The following is a 12,095-nucleotide window of genomic DNA, read 5'->3' as shown; positions in this document are numbered from 1 at the left end:
TCTTGGCGCGGGTGGGCGGGGCGCCTCTGACGCTGGGGGGGCCGGGCCCGGCGTGGGTGTCGCCTCACAGGCTTGAGAGAGCGCCCCTGAGGCGAGGTGGGCGGTGCTTTGTGACGTCATCACGGACTGGCGGGGCGCCTCTGACACTGGGGGGAGCGTGGGATCGGCGTGGGTGTCGCCTCACAGGCTTGAGAGGGCGCGCCTGAAGCGGATTGGGCGGTGCTTTGTGACGCCATCACGGATGGGCGGGGCGCCCTTGAGGCGTGGCGGGCGGGTTTTGCGTGAAAGTTGCGGCGCGGAACGATCAGCCAGCCGGCTTCCGTGTTCGCCGAAGGGGCTCCGCTCTCCCAGTCACCTGGGCCGCGCTTCGCGCCGGGATACTGCGGAAGGAGAAGCCCACGCTCCTGAGTTTGCGGGTCCTGACCGCCCACAGCCGACGGACGATTTCCTGACGGAATTCTCTCCGCGGCCCTGGAGACGAGGGAGCTTGGATAGGCCGCTTTGTGCGCGAAGGCGGGACTTCTTCTCGCCCGCGGGATCGCGGGGACCCGACAGCCGCCCTCAGCAGGATTTCCGACGAGCGCCCGTGTTTCCTGAATACCTTCGCTAGCAGGACAAACCGCTCTTGATCGCTCTGTTTCCCCTTAAACTCAATCAGGGTAATTATATTTGCACTTTAGTCTCCTTAAAGCCAAACAGTTGCAGAGGACAGCCTAAGTAAGTTTTTAAAGCATATCAAGTGGTTTCGAAGGATATTTTAATTCAATTTCTGGCAGCCTTGAATGATCACCTTTAGGAGGGACAGAGCCTATTGGACATGGAACAACAGACTGGTTCCAAATCAGGAAAGGAGTACGTCAAGGCTGTATATTGTCACCCTGCTTATTTAACTTATGTACAGAGTACATCATGAAAAATGCTGGGCTGGCTGAATTAGAAGCTGGAATCAAGAATGCCAAGAGAAATACCAATAATCTCAGATATGCAAATGACACCACCCTTAGGGCAGAAAGTGAAGAGAAACTAAAGAGCCTCTTGATGAAAGAGGAGAGTGAAAAAGCTGGCTTAAAACTCAGCATTCAAAAAGCTAAAATCATACCATCCGGTCCCAACACTAAATGGCAAGTAGATGAGGAAACAATGGAAACAGTGACAGATTTTGTTTTCTTGGGCTCCAGAATCATTGCAGATGGTGACCGCAAACCATGAAGTAAAAAGATGCTTGCTCCTTGAATAAAACGTATGACAAACCTAGACAGCATATTAAAAAGCAGCGACATTACTTTGTAACACAGGTTCGTATGGTCAAAGCTATGGTTTTTCCAGTAGTTATGTATGGATATGAGAGTTGAACCATAAAGAAGAATGAGCACCAAGGAATCGATGCTTTTGAACTGTGGTGTTGGAGAAGACTCTTGAGAGTCCCTTGGAGAGCAAGGAGATCCAACCAGTCCACATCCTAAAGGAATATTCATTGGAAGGACTGATGCCGAAGCTGAAACTCCTATACTTTGACCACCTGATGTGAAGAACTGACTCATTTGAAAAGACTGATGCTGGGAAAGATTGAAGGTGGGAGGAGAAGGGGCTGAGAGAGGATGAGGTGATTGGATGGCATCACCGACTCAATGGACATGAGTTTGAATAAACTCCGGGAGTTGATGATGGACAGGGAAGCCTGGTGTGCTGCAGTCCATGGGGTCACAGAGAGTCAGACACAACTGAGTGAACTGAGCTGAACTGAGGCTTTAAGTTGGTAAGGACAGGAACCATATTTATTATGTTGATTATCATCTCTTCAGGCTAGCACAGTACGTGTCACAGCAGGTCCTGAGTGAATAAAGGATACCCCCTCCCCTCATCTGTGAGTCTGTATGTAATAGGTATACATAAGTGTGTGTGTGTGTGTGTGTGTGGCTATGGAGAGATATGTAAATATATAATCTCATAACATTGCTCTAGGGTCTTAAACACACAACATGAAGCAAGGACACTAAACCAGAAGCAAGGGAAGGAGTGTTTTTTTCTTTCTCTTCCCCAAATTACATCATGTGAGTTATAGATACATGAAAGGGTGAGTCTCATCCCTTTTGCTAGGCAGCAGCTTAAAGCTGGAAGGCCACCTGTCACTCAAGGCCAATTTACAACCTCAAAACAAGTAATTGCCGTGTTAACCTAGGAAGAAGCATGAGCCTTTCTGTCTTGTGGTATTTCCTCTAAAAAGCTGTAGAACCATATCCTATCAGAGAAGGCAATGGCAACCCACTCCAGTACTCTTGCCTGGAAAATCCCATGGACAGAGGGGCCTGGAAGGCTGCAGTCCATGCAGTCGCTAGGAGTCGGACACGACTGAGCGACTTCACTTTCGCTTTTCAGTTTCATGCATTGGAGAAGGAAATGGCATCCCAGGGACAGCGGAGCCTGGTGGGCTGCCATCTATGGGGTCGCACAGAGTCGGACACGACTGAAGCGACTTAGCAGCAGCAGCAGCAGCAGCATATCCTATAGATAAAAATTTGGATGAACATGATCCATATGAGAAATCCTGCATGTCTGTGATAAAGTGACTTGGCGGCCTTGTTATTTAGTCCCTCAGTTGTGTCCGACTCTTTGTGACCCCATGAACTGCAGCACACCAGGCTTCCCTGTCCTTCACCATCTCCTGGAGCTTGCTCAAACTCATGTCTGTTGAGTCGATGATGCCATCCAACCATCTCGTCCTCTGTCATCCCCTTCTCCTCCTGCCTTCAGTCTTTCCCAGCATCAGTCTTTTCTGATGAGTCGACTCTTCAAAACAGGCAGCCAAAGTATTGGACTACACATCAGTCCTTCCAATGAGTATTCAGGACTGATTTCCTTTAGGGTTGACTGGTTTGATCTCCTTGCTCTCCAAGGGACTCTCAAGAGTCTTCTCCAACAGCACAATTCAAAAGCATCACTTCCTTGGTGCTCAGCCTTCTTTTTGGTTCAACTCTCACATCCATACATAACTACTGGAAAAACCATAGCTTTGACCATACGAACCTGTGTTACAAAGTAACGTCGCTGCTTTTTAATATGCTGTCTAGGTTTGTCATACGTTTTATTCAAGGAGCAAGCATCTTTTTACTTCATGGTTTGCGGTCACCATCTGCAATGATTCTGGAGCCCAAGAAAACAAAATCTGTCACTGTTTCCATTGTTTCCTCATCTACTTGCCATTTAGTGTTGGGACCGGATGGTATGATTTTAGCTTTTTGAATGCTGAGTTTTAAGCCAGCTTTTTCACTCTCCTCTTTCATCAAGAGGCTCTTTAGTTTCTCTTCACTTTCTGCCCTAAGGGTGGTGTCATTTGCATATCTGAGGTTATTGGTATTTCTCTTGGCATTCCTGATTCCAGCTTCTAATTCAGCTAGCCCAGCATTTTTCTTGATGTACTCTGCACACAAGTTAAATAAGCAGGGTGACAATATACAGCCTTGACATACTCCTTTCCTGATTTGGAACCAGTCTATTGTTCCATGTCCAGTTCTAACTGCTGCTTCTTGACCTGTATACAGGTTTCTCAGGAGGTAAGTAAGGTGGTCTGGTATTCCCATGTCTTTAAGAATTTTCTGCAGTTTGTTGTGATCCACGGTAAGGTGTACCTTCTTTGGCACTGCCTTTCTTTGAGATTAGAATGAAAACTGACCTTTTCCAGTCCTGTGGCCACTTCTGAACTTTCCAAATTTGCTGGCATATTGAGTGCAGCTCTTTCACAGCATCATCTTTTAGGATTTGAGATAGCTCAATGGGAATTTCATCACCTCCACTAGCTTTGTTCGTAGTAATGCTTCCTAAGGCCGACTTGACTTCACACTCCAGGATGTCTGGCTCTAGGGTGAGTGATTATACCATGGTGGTTATCTTTGTCATGAAGATCTTTTTTGTAGAGTTCTTCTGTGTATTCTTGCCACCTCTTAATATCATCTGCTTTTGTTAGGTCCATACTATTTCTGTCATTTATTGTCCTCATTTTTGCATGAAATGTTCCCTTCATGTCTCTAATTTTCTTGAAGAGGAAATTTGTTGTTATCCTTACCATGCATCACAACAAACTGGAAAATTCTTAAAGACATGGGAATACCAGACCACCTTACCTGCCTTGTGAGAAACCTGTATACAGGTCAAGAAGGAACAGTTAGAACTGGACGAGGGACAATGGACTGATTCCAAATTGGGAAAGGAGTTTGTCAAGGTTGTGTATTTCTTGAAGAAATCTCTAGTCTTTCCCGTTCTATTGTTTTCCTCTATTTGCATTGATCACTTAGGAAGGGTTTCTCATCTCTCCTTGCTATTCTTTGGAACTCTGCATTCAGATGGGGATATTTTTCCTTTTCTCCTTTGCCTTTTGCCTCTCTTCTCAGCTATTTGTAAGGCCTCCTCAGACAACCATTTTGCCTTTTTGCATTTCTTTTTCTTGATTATGGTCTTGAGCAGTGCCTTCTGTCATAAACCTCCATCCATAGTTCTTCAGGCACTCTGGCTATCAGATCTAGTCCCTTGAATCTGTTTGTCACTTCCACTGTATAATTGTAAGGGATTTGATTTAGGTCATACCTGGATGGTGTAGTGGTTTTCCCTAGTTTCTTCAATTTAAGCCTGAATTTGGCAATAAGGAGTTCATGATCTGAGCCATAGTCAGCTCCTGGTCTTGTTTTTTCAGTCTGTATAGAGCTTCTCCATCTTCAGCTGCAAAGAATATAATCAATCTGATTTTGGTATTTTCCATCTGGTGATGTCCATGTGTAGAGTTGTCTCTTGTGTTGTTGGAAGAGGGTGTTTGCTATGACCAGTGTGTTCTCTAAGCCTTTACCCTACTTCATTTTGTACTCCAAGGCCAAACTTGCCCACTACTCCAGGTATCTCTTGACTTCCACATTTGCATTCCATTCCCATATGATGAAAAGAATATCTTTTTTGGGTGTTAGTTCTAGAAGGTCTTATATGTCTTCATAGAGCTTTTCAACTTCAGCTTCTTTAGCATCAGCAATCGGGGCATAGTCTTGGATTACTGTGATACTGAATGATTTGCCTTGGAAATGAACAGAAATCATTCTGTCATTTTTGAGATTGCACCCAACTACTGCATTTCAGACGGTTTTGTTGACTGAGAGCTACTCCATTTCTTCTAAGGGATTCTTGCCCACAGTAGTAGATATAATGATCATCTGAATAAATTTGCCCGTTCCAGTCTATTTTAGATCCACTAATTCCTAAAATTTCAATGTTCACTCTTGCCATCTCCTGTTTGACCACTTCCAATTTACGTTGATTCATGGTCGTACCATTCCAGGTTCCTATGCAATATTATTCTCCAGTGGACCACATTCTGTCAGACCTCTCCACCTTGACCCACAGCACATTAAAAAGCAGAGACATTACTTTGTGAACAAAGGTTTGTCTAGTCAAGGCTATGGTTTTTCCATTGGTCATGTATGGATGTGAGAGTTGGACTATAAAGAAAGCTGTGTGCCAAAAAATTGCTGCTTTTGAACTGTGGTGTTGGAGAAGACTCTTGAGAGTCCCTTGAATTGCAAAGAGATCCAACCAGTCCATCCTAAAGGAGATCAGTCCTGGGTGTTCATTGGAAGGACTGATGTTGAAGCTGAAACTCCAGTACTTTGGCCACCTGATGCAGAGAGCTGACTCATTTGAAAAGACCCTGATGCTGGGAAAGATTGAGGGCAGGAGGAGAAGGGGATGACAGAGGATGAGATGGTTGGATGGCATCACCGACTCAATGGACATGGGTTTGGGTGAACTCCGGGAGTTGGTGATGGACAAGGAGGCCTGGGGTCGCAAAGAGTTAGACACGACTGAGCGACTGAACTGAACTGAACTGATGCAATATTCCAAAGCCAAACTTGCACCAATAAAGGGTCATGGTCACTGTTTGGTGCTCTGCTGCCCCTCTGATCCACTACAGCTTTGTGAATCCCCATGAAACCATTACACCTGAGAAGAATGCTCAACAAATGGATGAGATGCACTGAAAACTGCAGCACTGGCATCGGTCAACAGAAAGGGCCCAATTCTCTGCAACAATGCCCAACCACATGTACAACCAACCAAAGTTGAATGAATTGGGCTACGAAGTTCTGCCTCATCTGCCATATTCACCTGACTCTTGCCAACCAACTACCACTTCTTGAAGCATCTTGACAACTTTTTGCAGGGAAAATGCTTCCACAACCAGAAGAGGCAGGAAATGCTTTCCAAGAGTTCGTCGAATCCCAAAGCATGGATTTTTATGCTAGAAGAATAAGCAAACTTATTTCTCATTGGGAAAGATGTGTTGATTATAATGGTTCCTATTTTGATTAATAAAGATGTGTTTGAGCTTAGTTATGATTTAAAATTCATGGCCTGAAACTGAAATTATGTTTGCACCAACCTAATAAAATACTCTGTGCACCAATCAGTCTCCAGCCTCTCTGCTGCCTTTGTGACCCCACTGAAATTCTGGCTCCTTCCCAGCAAGGTGGAACCATCTCCTTCTACACTGAGCCTGTCGGCAAATACAGCCCAGCTCTTAGGTCTTTGATAGCATGTTACTCTACACCCTGGACTCCTGTAACCTCTTCATGGTGCCTCTTTCCTTATCTTCGGGGCAGACATTTTTCAGAGGAAAGACGAGCATGATCATGAGTGTTTCAGTGCAGAACTTTAGAAGTTCAGCCTCTGCATTCATCCTGTCTAGTTTCAGAGCAAAGTGCTGCCTTCTCTGTAAGTTCAATCCGTTCTGCTTTGTTTTAGATTCCCCTCTGGTGGAGGGGCTGGGCTTTAATGAACCTTTCCCAGCTTTGTGTCCTAGCTCATTCCCTGCACCTCTACACTAGCTTCATGCAGAGGGGAGGGGCACAGTCGGCCTCCCTTTCATGCTGTCGACAGAATAAATACACAAAATGAGACTTGTGAGTGAAGTTTTATTTGGGGCAAAATGAGGACCATAGTTCAGAAGACAGCCTGTCAGATAGTTCTGAGGAACTGTTCCAAAGAGCTTGTCGGGGTCGGGGTGGGGGGGTAGTATATGTGTGATTTTGGTGAAGGAGGTGCATGAAATCGGACACATTTTGGCAGAAGGTTGCTACTGGTCACAAGGGCAGACATCTTTGTTAATGATTATAGTGATTTTCTAAGCTATGACGGGATGCAAGAAATTGAGCTCATAAAATCTTCTCCTGAACATATCAAACTGCCTAAAGCCTGTTCTGCCAGTTTTCCCAGAGCACAGAGGGCCTCCCTCATTCCTGGTCTCTGCCCTGAACTCCTTTCAGGGGTGTGGAAGGGTAGCTACTGCAGTGGCCGGTGACCTCATCCTTGTAGAGGCAGATAGCGGACGACAATTGTTAGCTGACTCTACCATCCAGACTCGTTTTACCCTAACCATTGAAGACTGCTATTCCTGTGTCTCTGAGATGCTTCTCTGGTGACAAAATCACGTCACCAAGAGTGACGTCACCAAGTCACCAAGTGGATCTCTTTGCTGTGCAACTAGAGGAATCAAAGAAAGCTTGGTCCTCGTTGGCTCACCTAGATTATTACAGTAGTGTCTTAACTGATTGATATCCCTTTAATCTTTCTCTCTTTTAAAGCTCTCTAGAGGCCTCTGCTCCCCAGCACAGAAGGGACAGTGGTAGACCTAGCACTAGTGACTAGTCAGCCTGGATATACTGGCGAAGAGACACATACACTGGATATTGCAAGCCAGTTTTCTTGCTGTTGGAGATCTTGTAACCATGGAACAAGGGGAGGCTGGAAAGAGCCCTGAGGTGTTGGATTGGCATTGGAGGGAGTATGATGTAAGTGTACAGATCATATGCATAGTTCCCAGATCTTGCTCGTAAATACCATTCTCCAGTAAAAGGAACTAGGGATCTTTTGAGAAACAGTTGACTTCAGGGCTGAAGAAGTGAAAGTACTTCCATTGAGCCTGAAATACTTTGTTGTGCCAAAAAGTAAGAAAATCATCAAAGAATCAAGTGATGTCAAAGGACATATGGGAGGCAATGGGAAGGGTGCCCCTGATGAAATCTGGGTAATTTAGCAAACAGACGGGGAAACAGTGGAGACAGTGACAGACTTTATTTTGGGGGCTTCAAAATCACTGCAGATGGTGACTGCAGTCATGAAATTAAAAGTTGGTTACTCCTTGGAAGAAAAGTTATGACCAACATACATAGCTTGTTAAAAAGCAGAGACAAAGGCCAACAAAGGCCTGTCTAGTCAAAGCTATGGTTTTTCCAGTAGTCATATATGGATATGAGAGTTGGACTATAAAGAAAGCTGAGTGCAGAAGAATTGATGCTTTTGAACAGTGGTGTTGGAGAAGACTCGTGAGAGTCCCTTGGATTGCAAGGAGATCCAACCAGTCCATCCTAAAGGAAATCAGTCCTGAATGTTCATTGCAAGCACCGATGCTGAAGCTGAAACTCCAAAACACTGGCCACCTGATATGAGAAACTGACTCATTTGAAGAGACCCTGATGCTGGGAAAGATTGAAGGCGGGAGGAGAAGGGGCTGACAGAGGGTGAGATGATTGGATGTCATCCCTGACTCGATGGACATGAGTTTGAATAAACTCTGGGAGTTGGTGATGGACAGGGAGGCCTGGCATGCTGCAGTCCATGGCATCGCAAAGACTTGGACATGACTGAGTGACTGAACTGAACTGAATTTGAGCAGCAAAGTCAAGAATGATGTTGACAGATTACCATCCAGTGAGTAAAACAGGAACCCATGAGTCCATACCAAGGTAGGTAGACAAGTGAGTGTTGAATATGTAGAAATAAATAATTGGGAGTGATGGAAATGGAAAAAATCACCATTTAGCAGGCATCATGGGGCTGCAGTCAGTTATTAGTGGAGGCTAAGGATGGTAGGTGGAGGCCTTAATACCTGTCACAAGGTACTCTTCAATCTCAAAGGGAAAAACTGGCAGATGTGACCTAGTTGGGGTTGGGGGCCAGGGTGGAATTTTGCGTCCTGACTCCACAAGTGGAGAGGAGCAGAGCAGCATGCCTGGGGCATTTCTGCCAGAAAGCTTGGTCCAAGTGTGGCCTGGGAGCTCATCAGACAGATGGGGTGTTCAGGTGCCCTTTTTTCTACTGAGAAACTGTAATTATCTCAGATCCCAGGAGACTGAAGAGACACAACTCCTTGCAGTGTATGCTCCAGAGTGGGATCTGGGCCACAAAGGAAATACCCTGGGGACAGTCTGTGGATTAGATAGAGTTGTTTCAGTCTTTACTTCTTGAGTGAGAGTGCTGTAGAGGAGAGGCTGTCCTTATTTTGGGGAAATAGGTACTGGAGTATTTCAGGGTGATGAGTAATCATATCTGAAAGCCTTTGTTAGATAACTCAGAAAAAGACTAATAATAATAGGTAAGCTCAGCTGGTAGCCCAGCTGGTAAAGAATCTGCCTGCAATTCAGGAGACCCTGGTTCGATTCCTGGGTTTGGAAGTTCCCCTGGAGATTGGATAGGCTATCCATTTCAGAACTCTTGGGCTTCCCTTGTGGCTCAGATGGTAAAGAATCCCCCCACAATGCGGGAGACCTGGGTTCTATCCCTGAGTCGAGAACACCCCCTGGAGGAGGGCATGGCAACCCACTCCAGTATTCTTGCCTGGAGAATCCCCATGGACAGAGGAGCCTGTTGGGCTACAGTCCATGGCGTCGCAAAGAGTCAGACGTGACTAAGCGACTAAGCACAAGCGTGTGTGTGTGTGTGTGTGTGTGTGTGTGTGTGTGTGTGTGTGTAGAGAGATGCTTGCTAAATGAGAGATGGGGTCAGGCGAGGGGAGCACATGCTGTTGAGGCTCACAGTGGGGATCTGGTGGTGGAGACTTTTGTGTTCAAATGTTTTCTCCAAATTTGAAGTTAGTTCAAAAATTATTTTTGAAAGTCCCTATTTCTATCAAATGGCCAATTTAAAGTGCAAGTTTGATTGAATCTCTCCCCTGCTTATAAACTGTTCCCTTTTCTTCTCCTGTGAAGTTAAAGACCTTCTGCAAGCAAGCAGAGCTCTTCACAGTCTGACCTGTGTCTCGCCTCACCCAGGGTCTGCTCCCTGCACCGTCACATTGCTCCCCACTTGCTCTCGCCAGACCTCACTGTTGTCTGTCTCTCCAAGCCTTTGCACCTGCACCACTGTTCTCTGTGTCTGGACTTTTTCCTTCTGTCTTTATGCAAAACTCCCATGCATCTTTCAAAACCCGATTTGTATGTCTCCACTTCTGAGAAGCCTTTTGTTGTAGTGAGTTAATCTTGTCTATACTTTACGCTTGTCTCCATGATGAAACTTATCCACCGAATACAGCTCAACCCTCAGGAGCCCCGAGGAAGCTCTGTGCCTGTGAGGGGAGCCCTGGTGTTCATGGGGAAGTCTGAATTAGGCAGTACACTTGAGAACCCCCAACTGAAGCCATGTATCAAGTCACAGCCATCTTTCAGTGTTTACCAGTAATGAAGATGTGCTTGCATGACCTCTCTGGGCCCTCTGCTCAGGTCCAGGAAGGCAAGTGAAGTGCTAGCTGAGTCCTCTTGGAGGGCCTCACCTGAGATCCTCTCCAAGTTCACTGAGGCTCTAGGACGCAGGTCCTGATTTGTGGGGCTGACAGTCAGGGCTCTCCCTGGGCTCCCTCCATGTTGCCCCTCCCCCTGTCACAGCTCACTTTATCTTCTCAGGACAGCAGAAGTGTCTCTCTGAAGTGTCACCTCCTTTGCTGTTATGTCCACTCAGGGCAATCTCCTTTTTGACTTACTTGATTAAGGAGCCATGGCTGTGCGGGCACAGGAGGGCCTAGAGGAGCTATCCCACGTTGAAGGTCAGGACGGGAGGCGGTGAGGAGATAACCCTCGTCCAAGGTAAGGAGCAATGGCTGCATTTTGCTGGAGCAGCCGTGAAGAGATTCCCCATGTCCAAGGTAAGAGAGGGCGGACACACTGAAACCATACTCACAGAAAACTAGTCAATCTAATCACACTAGGACCACAGCCTTGTCTAACTCAATGAAACTAAGCCATGCCCATGGGGCAACCCAAGATGGGCAGGTCATGGTGGAGAGATCTGACAGAATGTGGTCCACTGGAGAAGGGAGTGGCAAAACACTTCAGTATTCTTGCCTTGAGAACCCCATGAACAGTACGAAAACGCAAAATGATAGGATACTTAAAGAGGAACTCCCCAGGTCAGTAAGTGCCCAATATGCTACTGGAGATCAGTGGAGAAATAACTCCAGAAAGAATGAAGGGATGGAGCCAAAGCAAAAACAATACCCAGCTGTGGATGGACTGGTGATAGAAGCAAGGTCCGATGCTGTAAAGAGCAATATTGCATAGGAACCTGGAATGTCAAGTCCATGAATCAAGGCAAATTGGAAGTGGTCAAACAGAGATGGCAAGAGTGAACATCGACATTCTAGGAACCAGCAAACTAAAATGGACTGGAATGGGTGAATTTAACTCAGATGACCATTATATCTACTACTGCAGGCAGGAATCCCTCAGAAGAAATGGAGTAGCCATCATGGTCAACAAGAGTCCGAAATGCAGTACTTGGATGCAATCTCAAAAATGACAGAATGATCTCTGTTCGTTTCCAGGGCAAACCATTCAATATCATAGTAATCCAAGTCTATGCCCCAACCAGTAATGCTGAAGAAGCTGAAGTTGAATGGTTCTATGAAGACCTACAAGACCTTTTAGAACCAACACCCAAAAAAGACGTCCTTTTCATTATAGGGGACTGGAATGCAAAAGTAGGAAGTCAAGAAACACCTGGAATAAGAGGCAAATTTGGCCTTGGAATACGGAATGAAGCAGGGCAAAGACTAATAGAGTTTTGCCAAGAAAATGCACTGATCATAACAAACACCCTCTTCCAACAACACAAGAGAAGACTCTACACATGGACATCACCAGATGGTCAACACTGAAATCAGATTGATTATATTCTTTGCAGCCAAAGATGGAGAAGCTCTATACAGTCAGCAAAAACAAGACCGGGAGCTGACTGTGGCTCAGACCATGAACTCCTTATTGCCAAATTTAGACTTAAATTGAAGAAAGTAG

This window comes from Bison bison, unplaced genomic scaffold (assembly GCF_000754665.1).
Source record: "Bison bison bison isolate TAMUID 2011002044 unplaced genomic scaffold, Bison_UMD1.0 scf7180017864503, whole genome shotgun sequence".
Lineage (NCBI taxonomy): Eukaryota > Metazoa > Chordata > Mammalia > Artiodactyla > Bovidae > Bison > Bison bison.
The sequence above is the reverse complement of the archived record's forward strand: the minus strand, read 5'-3'. Positions refer to the sequence as shown.